At 63.8% G+C, this 12,657-nt stretch overlaps 1 protein-coding gene across 1 annotated transcript in view; it reads right to left on the reverse strand.

The window, feature by feature from the left end:
* Positions 1–12,657, reverse strand: part of LOC129405883 (collagen alpha-1(XIII) chain-like) — an 844,713-nt gene that overhangs the window by 466,748 nt on the left and 365,308 nt on the right. The window lies entirely within an intron of this gene.

A 12,657-nucleotide genomic window follows, 5' to 3' on the forward strand; every position in this document is an offset into this window, starting at 1 on the left:
TGCGCAGTGCGCTCTGGCCGCCACGCATGCGCAATGCGCTCTGGCCCACACGCATGCGCAGTGTTCTCAGCCGCCACTCATGCGCAGGCACTCTGGCCGCCACGCATGCGCAGTGCGCTCTGGCCGCCACGCATACGCAATGAGCTCTGGCATTCACGCATGCGCAATGTGCTCTGGGCGCCACGCTTGCGCAGTGCACTCTGGCCGCCACGCATTCGCAATGCGCTCTGGCCGCCACAAATGCGCTATGCGCTCTGGCCACCACGCATGAGAAAGAACAACAATCCGGGTAATGGTAGTTCTTATATAGCCTGGTGCCCCGCTTCTGACGTGCTCTATTGGCTCTCGCCAATCACCCCATATGAGGTGGCGCTCATCAATTGGCTCTCGCCAATCATCCCATATGAGTTCGCGCTCATCTATTGGGTCCCGCCAATCACCCCATATGAGGTCTCTCTATCATGGACACCACGTATGCGCAATGCGCTCTGGCCACCACGCATGCGCAATGCGCTCTGGCCGCCACGCATGCGCAGTGCTCTTTGGCCGCCACGCATGCGCAGTGTGCTCGGGCCGCAGCGAATGCGCAGTGCGCTCTAGCCGCCACGCAAGCGCAGTGTGCTCTGGACACCACGCATTCGCAGTGCGCTCTGGCCGCCACGCATGCGCAGTGCGCTCTGGCCGCCACGCATGCGCAATGCGCACTGGCAGCCACGCATGCGCAATGCACTCTGTCCGCCACGCATGCGCAGTGCGCTCAGGCCCCACGCATGCGCAGTGCGCTCTGGCCGCCACACAAGCGCAGTGCGCTCTGACCGCCACGCATGTGCAGAGAGCTCTGGCCGCCACGCATGCGCAGTGCGCTCTGGCTCCCACGCATGCGCAGTGTGCTCTCGCTGCCACGCATGCGCAATGCGCACTGGCTGCCACGCATGCGCAATGCGTTCTGGCCGCCACGCATGTGAAAGTACAACAACCCGGGTAATGGCAGTCCTTATATAGCCTGGTTGCCCCGCCTCTGACGTGGTCTATTAGCTCTCGCCAATCACCCCATATGAGGTGGCGCTCATCAATTGGCTCTCGCCAATCACCCCATATGAGTTCGCTCTCATCTATTGGCTCCCGCCAATCACCGCATATGAGGTCTCTCTATCATGGCCACCACGTATGCGCAATGCGCTCTGGCCGCCACGCATGCGCAATGCTCTCTGGCCGCCACGCATGCGCTGTGCGCTCTGGCCGCCACGCATGCGCAGTGCGCTCTGGCCGCCACGCATGCGCTGTGTGCTCTGGCCGCAATGCATGCGCTGTGCGCTCTGGCCGCCACGCATGCGCAGTGCGCTCTGGCCGCCACGCATGCGCTGTCTGCTCTGGCCGACACGAATGCGCAGTGCGCTCTTGCCGCCACGCATGCGCAGTGCGCTCTGGCTGCCACGAATGCGCAGTGCGCTCTGGCCGACACGCATGCGCAGTGCGCCTTGGCCGCCATGCATGCGCAGTGCGCTCTGGCCGACACGAATGCGCAGTGCGCCTTCGCCGCCACGAATTCGCATTGCGCTCTGGTTGCCACGCATGTGCAGTGCGCCTTGGCCGCCACGAATGCGATGTGTGCTCTGGCCGCCACGCATGCGCAGTGCGCTCTGGCGGCCAGGCATGCGCAGTGCGCTCTGGCCGCCACGCATGCGCAATGCGCTCTGGCCCCCACGCATGCGCATTGCGCTCTGGCCGCCACTCATGCCCAGTGCGCTCTGGCCGCCACGCATGCGCAGTGCGCTCTGGCCGCCACGCGTGCGCAATGAGCTCTAGCCGCCACACATGCGCAATGCGCTCTGGCCGCCATGTATGCGCAGTGCGCTCTGGCCGCCACGCATGCGCAATGAGCTCTGGCCTCGACGCATGCGCAATGTGCTGTGGGCGCCACGCATGCGCAGTGCGCTCTGGCCGCCATGCATTCGCAATACGCTCTGGCCACCACACATGCGCAATGCGCTCTGGCCACCACGCATGAGAAAGAACAACAACCCGGGTAATGGTAGTTCTTATATAGCCTGGTTGCCCCGCTTCTGACGTGCTCTATTGGCTCTCGCCAATCACCCCATATGAGGTGGCGCTCATCAATTGGCTCTCGCCAATCACCCCATATGAGTTCGCGCTCATCTATTGGCTCCCGCCAATCACCCCATATGAGGTCTCTCTATCATGGCCACCACGTATGCGCAATGCGCTCTGGCCGCCACGCATGCGCAATGCGCTCTGGCCGCCACGCATGCGCAGTGTGCTCTGGCCGCCACGCATGCGATGTGCGGTCTGGCCGCCACGCATGCGCAGTGCGCTGTGGCCACCACGCATGCGCAGTGCGGTCAGGCCCCCAGACATGCGCAGTGCGCTCTGGCCTGCACACAAGCGCGGTGCGCTCTGGCCACCACGCATGCGCAATGCGCTCTGGCTGCCACGCATGAGAAAGAACAACAACCCGGGTAATGGCAGTCCTTTTATAGCCTGCTTGCCCCGCCTTTGACGTGGTCTATTGGCTCTCGCCAATCTCCCCATATGAGGTCTCTCTGTCATGTCCACCACATATGCGCAATGCGCTCTGGCCGCAAAGCATGCACAATGCGCTCTGGCCGCCACGCATGCGCAGTGCACTCTGGGAGCCACGCATGCGCAGTGCGCTCTGGCCGCCAGGCATTCGAAATGCGCTCTGTCCGCCACGCATTAGAAAGAACAACTACCCGGGTAATGGCAGTCCTTATATAGCCTGGTTGCCCCGCCTCTGACGTGGTCTATAGCTCTCGCCAATCACCCCACATGAGGTCGCGCTCATCTATTGGCTCCCGCCAATCACCCCATATGAGGTCACTCTGTCATGGCTACCAAGTATGCGCAATGCGCTGTGGCCGCCACGCATGCGCAATGCGCTATGGCCTCCACGCATGCGCAATGCACTCTGCCCGACATGAATGCGCAGTGCGCTCTGGCCCCCACGCATGCGCAGTGCGCCTTGGCCAACACGCATGCACAGTGCGCTTTGGCGGCCACGAATGCGCAGTGCGCTCTGGCCGTCACGCATGCGCAGTACGCTCTGGCCGACATGAATGCGCAATGCGCTCTGACCCCCACGCATGCGCAGTGCGCTTTGGCCCGATCGCATGAGCAATGCGCTCTGGCCGCCATGCATGCGCAGTGCGCTCTGGCAGCCACGCATGCGCAGTGCGCCTTGGCCGCCACGCATGCGCAGTGCTCTCTGGCCGCCACGCATGCGCAGTGCGCTCTGGCCGCCACGCATGCGCTGTCTGCTCTGGCTGCCACGCATGCGCAGTGCGCTCTGGCCGCCACGCATGCGCAGTGCGCCTTGGCCGCCACAAATGCGCAGTCGCTCTGGTCGCCCCGCTTGCGAAGTGCGCCTTGGCCAACACGCATGCGCAGTGCGCCTTGGCCAACACGCATGCGCAGTGCGCTCTGGCGGCCACGCATGCGCAGTGCGCTCTGGCCGCCACGCATGAGCAGTGCGCCTTGGCCGCCACGCATGTGCAGTGCGCCTTGGCCGCCACGAATGCGCAGGGCGCTCTGGTCTCCACGCATGCGCAGTGAGCCTTGGCCAACACGCATGCGCAGTGCGCTCTGGCGGCCACGCATTCGCAGTGCGCTCTGGCCGTCACGCATGCGCAGTGCGCTCTGGCCGACATGAATGCGCAGTGCGCTCTGGCCGCCATGCATGCGCAATGAGCTCTGGCCTCCACGCATGCGCAATGTGCTCTGGGCGCCACGCATGCGCAGTGCGCTCTGGCCGCCACGCATTCGCAATGCGCTCTGGCCGCCACACATGCGCAATGAGCTCTGGCCACCAGGCATGAGAAAGAACAACAATCCAGGTAATGGTAGTTCTTATGTAGCCTGGTTGCCCCGCTTCTGACGTGCTCTATTGGCTCTCGCCAGTCACCCCATATGAGGTGGCGCTCATCAACTGTCTCTCGCCAATCATCCCATATGAGTTCGCGCTCATCTATTGGCTCCCGCCAATCACCCCATATGAGGTCTCTCTATCATGGCCACCACGTATGCGCAATGCGCTCTGGCCACCACGCATGCGCAATGCGCTCTGGCCGCCACACATGCGCAGTGCTCTTTGGCCGCCACGCATGCGCAGTGTGCTCTGGCCGCAACGCATGTGCTGTGCGCTCTGGCCGCCACGCATGCGCTGTGCGCTGTGGCCACCACGCATGCGCAGTGCGGTCAGGCCCCCACGATTGCGCAGTGGGCTCTGGCCGCCACACAAGCGCGGTGCGCTCTGGCCACTACGCATGCGCAGTGCGCTCTGGCCGCCACGCATGCGCTGTGCGCTCTGGCCGCCACGCATGCGCAGTTCGCTCTGGCCCAAACGCATGCGCAGTGCGCTCTTGCCGCCACGCAAGCGCAGTGCGCTCTGGACACCACGCATGCGCAGTGCGCTATGGCCGCCACGCATGCGCAGTGCGCTCTGGCCGCCACGCATGCGCAATGCGCTCTGGCTGCCACGCATGCGCAGTGCGCTCTGGCTGCCACGCATGCGCAATGCGCACTGGCAGCCACGCATGCGCAATGCGCTCTGGCCGCCACGCATGAGAAAGAACAACAACCCGGGTAATGGCAGTCCTTATATAGCCTGGTTTTCCCGCCTCTGACGTGGTCTATTGGCTCTCGCCAATCACCCCATATGAGGTGGCGCTCATCAATTGGCTCTCGCCAATCACCCCATATGAGTTCGCGCTCATCTAATGGCTCCCGCCAATCACCCCATATGAGGTCTCTCTATCATGGCCACCACGTATGCGCAAAGCGCTCTGGCCGCCACGCATGCGCAATGCGCTCTGGCCGCCACGCATGCGCAGTGCTCTCTGGCCGCCACGCATGTGCAGTGCGCTCTGGCCACCACGCATGCGCAGAGCGCTCTGGCCACCACGCAAGCGAGGTGCGCTCTGGCCACCACGTAGGCGCAGTGCACTCTGGCCGCCACATATGCGCAGTGCGCTCTGCCCCGAACGCATGAGCAATGCGCTCTGGCCGCCATGCATGCGCAGTGCGCTCTGGCCGCCACGCATGCGCAGTGCGCTCTGCCCCGAACGCATGAGCAATGCGCTCTGGCCGCCATGCATGTGCAGTGCGCTCTGGCCGCCACGCATGCGCAGTGCGCTCTGGCCGCCACGTATGCGCAGTGCTCTCTGGCCGCCACGCATGTGCGATGCGCTCTGGCCGCCACGCATGCACTGTCTGCTCTGGCCGACAAGCATGCGCAATGCGCTCTGGCCCCCACGCATGCGCAGTGCGCTCTGGCCGCCACGCAAGCGCAGTGCGCCTTGGCCGCCACGAATGCGCAGTCGCTCTGGTCGCCACGCATGCGCAGTGCTCCTTGGCCAACACGCATGCGCAGTGCGCTCTGGCCGGTACGCATGCGCAGTGCGCCTTGGCCACCACGCATGCGCAGTGCGCTCTGGCTGCCACGCATGTTCAGTGCGCCTTGGCCACCACGAATGCGCAGTGCGCTCTGGTCGCCACGCATGCGCAGTGCGCCTTGGCCAACACGCATTCGCTGTGCGCTCTGGTCGCCACGCATGCGCAGTGCGCCTTGGCCACCACGCATTCGCAGTGCACCTTGGCCGCCACGAATGCGCAGTGCGCTCTGGTCACCACGCATGCGCAGTGAGCCTTGGCCAACACGCATGCGCAGTGCGCTCTGGCGGCCACGCATGCGCAGTGCGCTCTGGCTGTCACGCATGCGCAGTGCGCTCTGGCCGACATGAATGCGCAGTGCGCTCTGGCCCCCAGGCATGCGCGGTGCGCTCTGGCCGCCACGCATGCGCAGTGCGCTCTGGCCGCTAGGCATGCGAAGTGCGCTCTGGCCGCCACGCATGAGAGAGAACAACAACCCGGGTAATGGCAGTCCTTATATAGCCTGGTTGCCCCGCCTCTGACGTGGACTATTGGCTCTCGCCAATCACCCCATATGAGGTGGCGCTCATCTATTGGCTCTCGCCAATCACACCTATGAGGTCGCTCTCATGTATTGGCTCCCGCCAATCACCCCATATGAGGTCTCTCTGTAATGGCCACCACGTATGCGCAATGCACTCTGACCGCCACGCATGCGCAATGCGCTCTGGCCGCAACACATGCGCAATGCGCTCTGGCCGCCACGCATGCGCATTGCGCTCTGGCCACCACGAATGCGCAGTGCTCTCTGACCTCCACGCATGCGCAATGCGCTCTGGCCGCCACGCATGCGCAGTGCGCCTTGGCCGACACGAATGTGCAGTGCGCTCTGGTCGCCACGCATGCGCAGTGCGCCTTGGCCGCCACGCATGCGATGTGCGCTCTGGTCGCCACGCATGCGCAGTGCACCTTGTCCAACACGCATGCGCAGTGCGCCTTGGCCGCCACGAATGCGTAGTGCGCTCTGGTCGCCACGCATGCGCAGTGCGCCTTGGCCGCCACGAATGCGCAGTGAGCTCTAGTCGCCACGCATGCGCAGTGCACCTTGGCCAACACGCATGCGCAGTGCGCCTTGGCCGCCACGTATGCGCAGTGCTCTCTGGCCGCCACGCATGTGCAGTGCGATCTGGCCGTCACGCATGCGCAGTGCGCTCTGGCCGACATGAGTGCGCAGTGCGCTCTGGCCCCCACGCATGCGCAGTGCGCTCTGGCTACCACGCATGCGCAGTGCGCACTGGCCGCCACGCATGAGAAAGAACAACAACCCGGGTAATGGCAGTCCCCATATGAGGTGGCGCTCATCTATTGGCTCTCACCAATCACCCCATATGAGGTGGTGCTCATCTATTGGCTCCCGCCAATCACCCCATATAGGTCACTCTGTCATGGCCACCACGCATGCGAAATGCGCTCTGGTTGCCACGCATGAGAAAGAACAACAACCCGGGTAATGGCAGTCCTTATATAGCCTGGTTGCCCCGCCTCTGACGTTCTCTATTGGCTTTCGACAATCACCCCATATGAGTTGGCGCTCATCTATTGGCTCCCGCCAATCACCCCATATGAGGTCACTCTGTCATGGCTACCAAGTATGCGCAATGCACTCTGGCCGCCACGCATGCGCAATGCCCTCTGGCCGCCACGAATGCGCAGTGTGCTCTGGCCGCCATGCATGCGCAGTGCGCTCTGGCCGCCACGCATGCGCAGTGCGCCTTCGCCGCCACGCGTGCGATGTGCGCTCTGGCCGCCACGATTACGCAGTGCGCTCTGGCCGCCAGGCATGCGCTGTGCGCTCTGGCCGCCACGCATGCGCAATGCGCTCTGGCCCCCACGCATGCGCAGTGTGCTCTGGCCGCCAGTCATGCGCAGTGCACTCTGGCCGACACGCATGCGCAGTGCGCTCTGGCCGCCACGCGTGCGCAATGAGCTCTGGCCGCCACACATGCGCAATGCGCTCTGGCCGCCACGCATACGCAGTGTGCTCTGGCCGCCACGCATGCGCAATGAGCTCTGGCCTCGACGCATGCGCAATGTGCTCTGGGCGCCACGCATGCGCAGTGCGCTCTGGCCGCCTTGCATTCGCAATACGCTCTGGCCGCCACACATGCGCAATGCGCTCTGGCCACCACGCATGAGAAAGAACAACAACCCGGGTAATGGTAGTTCTTATATAGCCTGGTTGCCCCGCTTCTGACGTGCTCTATTGGCTCTCGCCAATCACCCCATATGAGGTGGCGCTCATCAATTGGCTCTCGCGAATCACCCCATATGAGTTCACGCTCATCTATTGGCTCCCGCCAATCACCCCATATGAGGTCTCTCTATCATGGCCACCACGTATGCGCAATGCGCTCTGGCCGCCACGCATGCGCAATGCGCTGTGGCCTCCACGCATGCGCAGTGTGCTCTGGCCGCCACGCATGCGCTGTGCACTCTGGCCGCCACGCATGCGCAGTGCGCTGTGGCCACCACGCATGCGCAGTGCGGTCAGGCCCCCAGACATGCGCAGTGCGCTCTGGCCTCCACACAAGCGCGGTGCGCTCTGGCCACCACGCATGCGCAATGCGCTCTGGCTGCCACGCATGAGAAAGAACAACAACCCGGGTAATGGCAGTCCTTTTATAGCCTGGTTGCCCCGCCTTTGACGTGGTCTATTGGCTCTCGCCAATCTCCCCATATGAGGTCTCTCTGTCATGTCCACCACATATGCGCAATGCTCTCTGGCCGCAAAGCATGCGCAATGCGCTCTGGCCGCCACGCATGCGCAGTGCGCTCTGGGCGCCACGCATGCGCAGTGCGCTCTGGCCGCCAGGCATTCGAAATGCGCTCTGGCCGCCACGCATAAGAAAGAACAACAACCCGGGTAATGGCAGTCCTTATATAGCCTGGTTGCCCCGCCTCTGACGTGGTCTATAGCTCTCGCCAATCACCCCACATGAGGTCGCGCTCATCTATTGGTTCCCGCCAGTCACCCCATATGAGGTCACACTGGCATGGCTACCAATTATGCGCAATGCGCTGTGGCCGCCACGCATGCGCAATGCGCTATGGCCTCCACGCATGCGCAATGCACTCTGGCCGACATGAATGCGCAGTGCGCTCTGGCCCCCACGCATGCGCAGTGCGCCTTGGCCAACACGCATGCACAGTGCGCTTTGGCGGCCACGCATGCGCAGTGCGCTCTGGCCCCCACGCATGCGCAGTGCGCTCTGGCCGCAACGCATGCACAGTGCGCTCTGGCCACCACGCATGCGCAGTGCGCTCTGGCCCCCACGCATGCGCAGTGGGCTCTGGCCGCCACGCATGCGAAATGCGCTCTGGCCGCCACGCATGTGAAAGAACAACAACCCGGGTAATGGTACTCCTTATATAGCCTGGTTGCCCCGCGTCTGACGTGGTCTATTGGCTTTCGACAATCACCCCACATGAGGTCGCTCTCATCTATTGGCTCCCGCCAATCACCCCATATGAGGTCACTCTGTCATGGCTACCAAGTATGCGCAATGCGCTCTGGCCGCCATGCATGCGCAATGCGATCTGGCCGCCACGCATGCGCAGTGCGCTCTGGCCGCCACGCATGCACAGTGCGACTTGGCCGCCATGCATGCGCAGTGCGCTCTGGCCGCCACGAATGCGCAGTGCGCTCTGGCCCCCATGCATGCGAAATGCGCCTTGGCCGCCACGAATGCGCAGGGCGCTCTGGTCACCACGCATGCGCAGTGAGCCTTGGCCAACACGCATGCGCAGTGCACTCTGGCCCCCACGCATGCGCAATGCGCTCTGGACACCACGAATGCGCAGTGCGCTCTGGCCCCCACGCATGAGTAATGCGCTCTGGCCGCCACGCATGCGCAGTGCGCTCTGGTCGCCACGCATGAGCAATGCGCTCTGGCCCCCATGCATGCGCAATGCGCTCTGGCCACCACGAATGCACAGTGCGCTCTGGCCCCCATGCATGCGCAATGCGCTCTGGCCACCACGAATGCGCAATGCGCTCTGGCCGCCACGAATGCGCAGTGCGCTCTGGCCCCCACGCATGAGAAAGAACAACAACCCGTGTAATGGCAGTCCTTATATAGCCTGGTTGCCCCGCCTCTGACGTGGTCTATTGGCTTTCGACAATCACCCCACATGAGGTGGCGCTCATATATTGGCTCCCGCCAATCACCACATATGAGGTCACTCTGTCATGGCTACCAAGTATGTGCAATGCGCTCTGGCCCCCACGCAATAGCAATGCGCTCTGGCCCCCATGCATGCGCATTGCGCTCTGGCCGCCATGCATGCGCTGTGCACTCTGGCCGCTACGCATGCGCAGTGCGCCTTGGCCGCCACGAATGCGCAGTGCGCTCTGGTCACCAGGCATGCGCAGTGCGCCTTGGCTGCCACGCATGCGATGTGCGCTCTGGCCGCCAAGCATGCGCAGTGCGCTCTGGCCGCCACGCATGCGCAGTGCGCTCTGGCCGCCACGCATGAGAAAGAACAACAACCCGGGTAATGGCTGTCCCCATATGAGGTGGCGCTCATCTATTGGCTCTCACCAATCACCACATATGAGTTGGTGCTCATCTATTTGCTCCCGCCAATCACCCCATATAGGTCACTCTGTAATGGCCGCCACGCATGCGAAATGCGCACTGGCCGCCAGGCATGAGAAAGAACAACAACCCGGGTAATGGCAGTCCTTATATAGCCTGGTTGCCCCGCCTCTGACATGGTCTATTGGCTTTCGACAATCACCCCACATGAGGTCGCGCTCACCTATTGGCTCCCGCCAATCACCCCATATGAGGTCACTCTGTCATGGCTACCAAGTATGCGCAATGCGCTCTGGCCGCCACGCATGCGCAATGCGCTCTAGCCGCCACGCATGCGCAGTGCGCTCTGGCCGCCACGCATGCGCAATGCGCTCTGGCCCCCACGCATGCGCAGTGCGCTCTGGCCGCCACGCATGCGCAGTGCGCTCTGTCCGCCACACATGCGCAGTGCGCTCTGGCCGCCACGCATGCGCAATGAGCACTGGCCCCCACACATGCGCATTGCACTCTGGCCGCCATGCATGCGCAGTGCGCTCTGGCAGCCACGCATGCGCAATGAGCTCTGGTCTCCACGCATGCGCAATGTGCTCTGGGCGTCACGCATGCGCAGTGCGCTCTGGCCGCCACGCATTCGCAATGCGCTCTGGCCGCCACACATGCGCAATGCGCTCTGGCCACCACGCAAGAGAAAGAACAACAACCCGGGTAATGGTAGTTCTTATATAGCCTGGTTGCCCCGCTTCTGACGTGCTCTATTGGCTCTCGGCAATATGAGGTGGCGCTCATCAATTGGCTCTCGCCAATCACCCCATATGAGGTCGCGCTCATCTATTGGCTATCGCCAATCACCCCATATGAGGTCTCTCTATCATGGCCACCACGTATGTGCAATGCGCTCTGGCCGCAACGCATGCGCAATGCGCTCTGGCCGCCACGCATGCGCAGTGCTCTCTGGCCAACACTCATGCGCAGTGCGCTCTGGCCGCCACGCATGCGCTGTGTGATCTGGCCGCCACGCATGCGCAGTGCGCTGTGGCCGCCACGCATGCACAGTGCGCCTTGGCCGCCATGAATGCGCAGTGCGCTCTGGTCGCCACGCATGCGCAGTGCGCCTTGGCCGCGATGCATGCGATGTGCGCTCTGGCCGCCAAGCATGCGCAGTGCGCGCTGGCCGCCAGGCATGTGCAGTTCGCTCTGGCCGCCACGCATGCGCAATGCGCTCTGGCCCCCACGCATGCGCAGTGCGCTCTTGCAGCCACGCATGCGCAGTGCGCTCTGGCCGCCACACATGTGCACTGCGCTGGCCGCCACACATGCGCAATGAGTTCTGACCGCCACACATGCGCAATGCGCTCTAGCCGCTATGCATGCGCAGTGCGCTCTGGCCGCCACGCATGCGCAATGAGCTCTGGCCTCCACGAATGCGCAATGTGCTCTGGGCGCCACGCATGCGCAGTGCGCTCTGGTCGCCACGCATTCGCAATGCGCTCTGGCCGCCACACATGCACAATGCGCTTGGCCACCACGCATGATAAAGAACAACAACCCGGGTAATGGTAGTTCTTATATAGCGTGGTTGCCCCGCTTCTGACGTGGTCTATTGGCTCTCGCCAATCACCCCATATGAGGTGGCGCTCATCAATTGTCTCTCGCCAATCACCCCATATGAGGTCGCACTCATCTATTGGCTCCCGCCAATCACCCCATATGAGGTCTCTCTATCATGGCCACCACGTATGCGCAATGCGCTCTGGCCGCCACGCATGCGCAATGCGCTCTGGCCGCCACGCATGCGCAGTGCTCTCTGGCCGCCAAGCATGCGCAGTGCGCTCTGGCCGCCACGCATGCACTGCGCTCTGGCCGCCACGCATGCGCAGTGCGCTGTGGCCGCCACACATGCGCAGTGCGGTCTGGCCCCCACGCATGCGCAGTGCGCTCTGGCCGCCACGCATGCGCAGTGCGGTCTGGCCCCCACGCATGCGCAGTGCGCTCTGGCCCCCACGCAGGCGCAGTGCGCTCTGGCCGCCACTTATGCGTAGTGCGCTCTGGCCGCCACGCAGGCGCAGTGCGCTCTGGCTGCCACGCATGTGCTGTGCGCTCTGGCCGCCACGCATGCGCAGTGCGCTCTGCCCCGAACGCATGAGCAATGCGCTCTGGCCGCCATGCATGTGCAGTGAGCTCTGGCCGCCACGCATGCGCATTGCGCTCTGGCTGCCACGTATGCGCAGTGCTCTCTGGCCGCCACGCATGCGCAGTGCGCTCTGGCCGCCACGCATGCACTGTCTGCTCTGGCCGCCACGCATGCGCATTGCGCTCTGGCCGCCACGCATGCGCAGTGCGCTCCTGCCCCCACGCATGCGCAGTGCGCACTGGCCGCCACGCAAGCGCAGTGCGCCTTCGCCGCCACGAATGCGCAGTCGCTCTGGTCGCCACGCATGCGCAGTGCTCCTTGGCCAACACGCATGCGCAGTGGGCTCTGGCCGCCACGCATGCGCAGTGCGCCTTGGCCTACACGCATGCGCAGTGCGCTCTGGCCGCCACGCATGCGCAGTGCAATTTGGCCGCCACGAATGCGCATTGCGCTCTGCTCGCCACGCATGCGCAGTGCGCCTTGGCCGCCACGCATGCGATGTGCGCTCTGGCCGCCACGCAT

This window comes from Sorex araneus, chromosome 6 (genome assembly GCF_027595985.1).
Source record: "Sorex araneus isolate mSorAra2 chromosome 6, mSorAra2.pri, whole genome shotgun sequence".
In the NCBI taxonomy this organism is placed as follows: Eukaryota; Metazoa; Chordata; class Mammalia; order Eulipotyphla; family Soricidae; genus Sorex; species Sorex araneus.